Source organism: Thrips palmi, unplaced genomic scaffold (genome assembly GCF_012932325.1).
Source record: "Thrips palmi isolate BJ-2018 unplaced genomic scaffold, TpBJ-2018v1 HiC_scaffold_3, whole genome shotgun sequence".
NCBI classification, from domain to species: Eukaryota; Metazoa; Arthropoda; class Insecta; order Thysanoptera; family Thripidae; genus Thrips; species Thrips palmi.
The window spans coordinates 11,524,808-11,532,546 of NW_023144630.1; positions in this window are offsets into that span (position 1 = coordinate 11,524,808).

The following is a 7,739-nucleotide window of genomic DNA, read 5'->3' on the forward strand; positions in this document are numbered from 1 at the left end:
CCCGCCTAAATGAGTTAATTTTCCATACTTCTTTACCATTTTTCTCTTTTGTTTTCCCCTTCAAAAATTACCCCAATTTTTAAAAAAGGGAAAAAATTGGGAGGGATTAAAAAAGGTTAATTGAAAGGTCCCTCGCACCTAAAAATTGAAATTTAAAAAAAAATTTGCCAAAGGGTTTTTTTTAAAAATGATGAAAAAACCCCCAGCCCCCTCAAATTAAATTTAAAAGGGGAAATATTCCAAAAAATTCAAAATTGCCATACCCCGTTAAAAGGTAAAAATTTTTTTGGGAACTTTTTAAATTTGAGGCAAAAATCCGAGTTCCCCACCTAACAATGCCCCAAATAAACTCAAGTGTTTTCTAGTACCCTTAACTATTGGCGTCGAAAAAATTGCGGATTCCCTTTGGGCCGAAGCCAGGGTTTCCCAAAAGGCCAGAAAATGGCATTTTTGGAAAGGTTTTAAAACTTTTTAAACTTGAGGCAAAATACCCTGAGTCCCCACCAAAATTCAATGCCCCAATGTTCTCAAGTTTGTCCTAGTACCCCAACTATTGGCGTCGAGAAAATTGCGGATTCCCTTTGAGCCGAAGCCAGGGCTTCAAAAAGGCCAGAAAATGGCATTTTTGGAAAGGTTTTGAAATTTGAAATTTTGAGGCAAAATATCTCGAGTTCCCCACCTAGTTCAATGTTTAAAAGTCCAATTTTTTCCTAGTACCCTTAACTATTGGCGTCGAGAAAAGTTGCGGTTTCCCCAAACCAAGGGGTTTTAAAAATTTCGAAAAGGCATTTTTGGTAGTTTTTAAAAAATTTTGAAACTTTGAGGCGAAATACTCGAGTTCCCCACCAAACTCAATGTTTCCAAACGTTTCAATTTTGTCCTAGTACCCCCTTTACTGTGGCGTCGAGAAAAGTTGGGGCGATAACCAAGGCTTTAAAAGGTTCGAAAAGGCATTTTTGGTAGTTTTTTTGGGACATTTGTAAACTTTGAGGCGAAATACCTCGAGTTCCCCACCAAACTCAATGCTCCAAATTTTTCCCAAGTTTGCCCTAGTACCCCTTAACTGGTTGCGTCGAAAAAGTTGCGGATTCGCCATAGAGCCGAACCCGGGGGTTTTCAAAAGGTCAGAAAATGGCATTTTTGGTGGGTTTTGAAAATTTGTAAACTTTGAGGCGAAATATCTCGAGTTCCCCACCTAGTCAATGCTCCAAATGTTCCAATTTTTTCTAGTCCCCCTTTAACTATTGGCGTCGAAAAAGTTGCGGATTCCCTTTGACCCCAAGCCGGGCTTCAAAAAATTTTCGAAAAGGCATTTTTGGTGGGTTTTTGAAATTTGAAACTTTAGGCGAAATACCTCGAGTTCCCCACCTAATCAATGCTCCAAAGTTTCAATGTTTTTCCTAGTACCCCTTTACTTTGGCGTCGAGAAAAGTTGCGGATTCCCTTTGACCCCAAGCCAGGGTTTTCAAAATTTTCGAAAAGGCATTTTTGGTAGTTTTTTGGACATTTGTAAACTTTAGGCGAAATACCTCGAGTTCCCCACCTACTCAATGCTCCAAATTTTTCCCAAGTTTGTCCTAGTACCCCTTAACTAGTTAGCGTCGACAAAAGTTGCGGATTCGCCATAGAGCCGAAGCCAGGGCTTCAAAAAGGTCAGAAAATGGCATTTTTGGTAGGTTTTAGAAAATTTTGAAACTTTGAGGCGAAATATCTCGAGTTCCCCACCTAGATCAATGCTCCAAATGATCTCAACTGTTGTTCTAGTACCCCTCAACTACTTGGCGTCGAGAAAAGTTGCGGATTGAGCCCAAGTCAGGGCTTCGAAAATGTTCGAAAACGGCATTTTTGGTAGATTTTTCTGACATTTGTAAACTTTTAGGCGAAATACCTCGAGTTCCCCACCTAACTCAATGCTCCAAACGTTATCAAGTGTCGTCCTAGTACCCCTTTACTGGTTGGCGTCGAGAAAAGTTGCGGATTCGCCATAGAGCCGAAGCCAAGCTTTCAAAACGGTCAGAAAATGGCATTTTTGGTAGATTTTTGGGACATTTGTAAACTTTGAGGCGAAATATCTCGAGTTCCCCACCTAGCTCAATGCTCCAAATGTTGCCAAGTCTTGTCCTAGTACCCCTTAACTAGTTAGCGTCGACAAAAGTTGCGGATTCGCCATAGAGCCGAAGCCAGGGCTTCAAAAAGGTCAGAAAATGGCATTTTTGGTAGGTTTTAGAAAATTTTGAAACTTTGAGGCGAAATATCTCGAGTTCCCCACCTAGATCAATGCTCCAAATGATCTCAACTGTTGTTCTAGTACCCCTCAACTACTTGGCGTCGAGAAAAAATGCGGATTCACCAGGGCTTTAAAAATGTTCGAAAACGGCATTTTTGGTAGATTTTTCTGACATTTGTAAACTTTGAGGCGAGATACCTCGAGTTCCCCACCTAACTCAATGCTCCAAACGTTATCAAGTGTCGTCCTAGTACCCCTTTACTGGTTGGCGTCGAGAAAAGTTGCGGATTCACCATAGAGCCGAAGCCAAGCTTTCAAAACGGTCAGAAAATGGCATTTTTGGTAGATATTTGGGCCATTTGTAAACTTTGAGGCGAAATATCTCGAGTTTCCCACCTAGCTCAATGCTCCAAATGTTCCCAAGTCTTGTCCTAGTACCCCTTAACTAGTTGGCGTCGAGAAAGGTTGCGGATTCACCATAGAGCCGAAGCCAGGGTTTCGAAAAAGTAAAAAAATGGCAGTTTTGGAAGATTTTTCTGACATTTGTAAACTTTGAGGCGAGATACCTCGAGTTCCCCACCTAACTCAATGCTCCAAACGTTATCAAGTGTCGTCCTAGTACCCCTTTACTGGTTGGCGTCGAGAAAAGTTGCGGATTCACCATAGAGCCGAAGCCAAGCTTTCAAAACGGTCAAAAAATGGCTTTTTTGGTAGATATTTGGGCCTTTTGTAAACTTTGAGGCGAAATATCTCGAGTTTCCCACCTAGCTAATGCTCCAAATGTTCCCAAGTCTTGTCCTAGTACCCCTTAACTAGTTGGCGTCGAGAAAGGTTGCGGATTCACCATAGAGCCGAAGCCAGGGTTCGAAAAAGTAAAAAAATGGCAGTTTTGGAAGATTTTTCTGACATTTTAAACTTTGAGGCGAGATACCTCGAGTTCCCCACCTAACTCAATGCTCCAAACGTTATCAAGTGTCGTCCTAGTACCCCTTTACTGGTTGGCGTCGAGAAAAGTTGCGGATTCACCATAGAGCCGAAGCCAAGCTTTCAAAACGGTCAGAAAATGGCATTTTTGGTAGATATTTGGGCCATTTGTAAACTTTGAGGCGAAATATCTCGAGTTTCCCACCTAGCTCAATGCTCCAAATGTTCTCAAGTCTTGTCCTAGTACCCCTTAACTAGTTGGCGTCGAGAAAAGTTGCGGATTCACCATAGAGCCGAAGTTAAGCCTTTAAAAGTGTCAGTAAATGACATTTTTGGTAGATTTTTCAAATATTTGTTAACTTTGAGGCGAAATATCTCGAGTTCCCCACTTAGTTCAACGCTCCAAATGTAATCAAGTTTTGTCCTAGTACCCCTTAACTAGTTGGCGTCGAGAAAAGTTGCGGATACGCTAAACAGCAGAAGCCATGGGTGTCAAGAACTAAAAATACGGCATTTTTACCACTTTTTTTCTCAAAAATGGCGTCTCTGTGACGCTTGGATGGTCCTGTGGCACTTTTCCTACCAGAATGCGTCTTTCTGCATTAAGTTAAGTCAGTTAGAACTATAAAATATTTTTTTCCCACTTTTCGATCTTTTATTACACTGTGCGAGCAGAGGCGCGAGGAAATTTGCCCCTGTGGCGCGGGAAAGACGGTCGGCCACTCCAGGTGTAGAAATTTATTCTGACTTGCGAGGGTAATTTTACTGTCGTGGCAAGTGAAATCAGTTTATCTTCCCAAAGAGTAAATTTACTTTTGTGGCTCATAAATTTACCCACACTGTCAGAGGATAAATTTTCCAGCCACATATTTAGTTTAGCTCTGCGCCTCCATTACGTGAGAAAAAATTTTCTCAGGCCATTGCGTAAAATTTATCAGTGCAGTGCACGTGTAAATTTATCCATGATTTTTTTACAGTGCGGAGTCACGGCATGACGGCATACGGCATGACATTGTGAGTCACGCCGTCATTTGGCGTGAATGACAACGCGTTTAAAGAGACAAGTCATGCCAAAAACCAGCATGAGGCATGACAAGAAATTCACAACGAAAATTGGCGTGAATTTTTGAGTGACACCGATTTTTGGCGCGACTTTTCTGTCATGCCGTTTTTTAGCGTGTCACTTTATTCACGCCCCTGCAGCGGCACGAAGTCACACTGGGAGAAATAATGAAGATTGGGGCTGTTAAACCTAATGCCACTCTCCATTGTTTGCCAAAAGAAGGTGTTTACCGTACCCTGGGATACAGTAGACACTGTGCCTGAAGGAACGGCGTTCACTGTATCCTGGGAACCCGCATCCGCTGTACCTTGGACACTGTTCAGACATCAGACACGGCATTCAGTAAAACTGTAAGATAAAGGCGAAATTCAAAAATCCCGATAAGAACGTTTCGATGACGAAAGTGAATTCATCTCAACAAGACAAACAAAAAATGATAGGCATGTCGTGGGCTCAAACTCGAAATTCAACAGATATCGGCATCAAAAGTCTAAAAAAGTAGGATTTTAGACCGTAATTTGCTGAGTCCGATGTTTTGGAGTCCAAAATCCTACTTTTATAGACTTCTGATCACGATTCCCGCTGAATTATCAGTCTGAGACCATAATATGCTTATCATTTTTTGTTCGCCTAGACAAGATGAATTCATTTCCGCCATCAAATCGTTTCTATCGTGATTTTGGAATTTCGCCTTTATTTTACAGTTATACTGAATGCCGTGTCTGAACAGTTTCCAGGGTACAGCGGATGCGGGTTCCCAGGATACAGTGAACGCCGTTCCTTCAGGCACGGTGTCTACTGTATGCCAGGTTACGGTAAACACCTTCTTTCGATGAACGGTGGAGAGTGGCATTAGATTTAACAGCCACAATCTTCATTATTTCTCCCAGTGTTTACAATGTTAACACGTGGCATAAGTTGCTTTTACTTTGTCCAGTGATAGTTAGGGACGGATTTCTTGCGTAACAGGCATTTGGGGTGATACGTAACAGACCCGTATAAAAACAAGAATTTTAGTAGTTTTTGCTGTTAAATGCTTGAATTTTTTCTCGAATCATCTGCTGTTTTATTTCAATACATTTACACAGCTCGAAATGCATTTTAAAGCGAGTTATTCTATACTTTCCTCTAAAATTGAAAAAAGTGAGGTTAGGATTGACATAGCCGGTCAGTTAATGCTGAGGCGGTCAACGGCAGCTTGTAACGTAGATTTTTAGACGTCTGCAGGACACCCGAAGAACAACTGGTGGAGGGGATAACATTCCCGACGACGTTTCATTTAATGTGTAGGATGTTATGAAAAGCACCATGGCTGATACAAATCACCCCATGCTGGGGCGATTCGTAAGGGGTCGTGCACATACCACGTGACCCATTTAGGGGGGGAGGGGGTCCGCCAAAAGTCACACCCTATCTTAAATACATGGGAAGGTTAGGTGATCCAGCTCACAGAGGGGGGGGGAGGGGGTCCAAAAGTGGCCTATTTTGGGTCACGTGGTATTTGCACGACCCCTAACAGCATGCAGGGGTTTAGAAAACGTCTTAGATTTCAAAGATTACGGACTCCAGATTGATCCAATGGAGCTGCACAGTCTAGATGAAGGGCCAGACTGCTTAACTGGCACAAGTTTGACACCGATATGCAGAATTTTCCTAATTTTGTGTAGAGAATTCCGAAATCTGTTACAAATCGCCCCATACTCCCTTACTCCTCCTGAACGGCTCGGCCGATCTGGTTGAGATTTTGCAGGCTTATCAGGTATGTTCTTGGCTCGGCACACGCGAAATTTCACTATCCTAGCTCACGTGGTTCAGCTTTTATAGCCGAAAAACACCTAAAAACCGGCGAAAAATAGAGTCTTCTGCTGGCAGATCACTTCTGTCTTGAAGGAAGGGGGGTCTGGGGGGCTCTGCCCCCCAGTATGCAACAAGTAAGAAGTAACCGACGATTGACAAGCCATTGCCTGCCGAAGGCAGGCTAGCGCCGCAGGCCAAGGTAGGTACGCCAGGCGCGGATTGGAGGAACAGGCCGCGAGATATCGCGAAGCGTGTTACGACAAGACGCGGTCTTGCGTTAACCTACCTTGTCTAAGCAGTCTTCAATGGTTGTCGGACCTTGTATGCACCTATTGACTGCCACAGTAGCCAATGCAATACAAGGTATCTATTTGGGCAGTAAAAGAAGCTTAATTATATGGTCAAAAGCTGTTAGATAGACCTTTCAAAAAAGTGTAACTCGATGGTTACTATACTTGATGGAAGCTTTTGCTAGCATACATCTTAGCAGTAGAGGGTGTGAGTTAAATTTTTAATATGGGCGCCAGGCAAGTCATTGCCGCTTCACCAAGAGGTGTTCGTGCTATCAGTACCAGTGCTTATGAAGGGCAGGAGAAATTATTAGGTTCAGGTTTTGACAAACATACTTTTATTTAACAACTAACTGGGCCCAGCTGAATGAATAGAAAAGTCAAGATTAGCAACAAATAAATTGATGGCTGGCCGCCGGCTACCCCCACCCTACCGCTACAGGCCAGTAGACACCGATTTCTTGGTTCAAAATTGTGTTAGGTGTGATATTACACGCTTAGACGAAGACAACGTGTCGTTTTCACCGTTATTTCGTTTTAAAAGGCACAAGATATTCACCAAGCGATAGGGTGGGGGGTAGCCGGCGGCCAGCCATCAGGCAGCCAGCCGCTGCGGACCCTCGGCCGCGCCACACTGCCGCCCTTCAGGCTCGCCGCGTTCGGTCCCCGGTTGACCAAATCAAAATGTAACGACGCCGGGGCACGTAAAAGACCTTCCTGAATCTTCTGAGCTAGTCAGAAATGTTGTGCGATGAGCCGTTTAGCCGCAAAGTGGTGCAAACCTCGGCCAGGCGGCGTCCCGGCCCGAAAAAGCTGGGACTCCAGGGCGCCCTTCTCTCATGGTAACAGACCCGTTTAAAAACAAGAATTTAAGTAGTTTTTGCTGTTGAGGGGGCTCAGGGCACCCCGCCCTACAAAAGTGGACTACGTGGCTGCTAACAAGGCCGCCATAGCAGCTGCAAGTGCTGCCAATGCTCAACGTGTCGCTGCTGCCAACGCATCAAGCCTGCCCATCCGCAGGAGATCCTTTGGGCGCGGCACACCCATCAACGCCGCTGTCGTGCGCACTACGCGTGCTGCAGCTTTGAAGACCGGCGAGCAGCTGTTGCCTGGCCTCATTTCTGGGCGCCGTGGATCTGCAGACGAAGCCAAAGCCTCCACATCCAAGTCCAGTCCGAAAAGAGGCATAGGCGAGCATCAGCGCCCACGCTCTCCTAGGTCCAAGTCCGAGAGCTCGGCCCCTCCACCTGTGTACCTCAAGATGCCCCACCTTGCACCTCCAGCGGCCAAGCTGGAGAAACGCCCACTTGAGGATGATTCCAGGATTGAGATGCCATCCCCCGCTTCTCCAAACTATGAAGCCATCTCTCCTGACTACTCTCCTGAAGCCGGGCCCATTGATCCTTTGCCCCTGTGGGGTGACGCCAAACCATCCCCC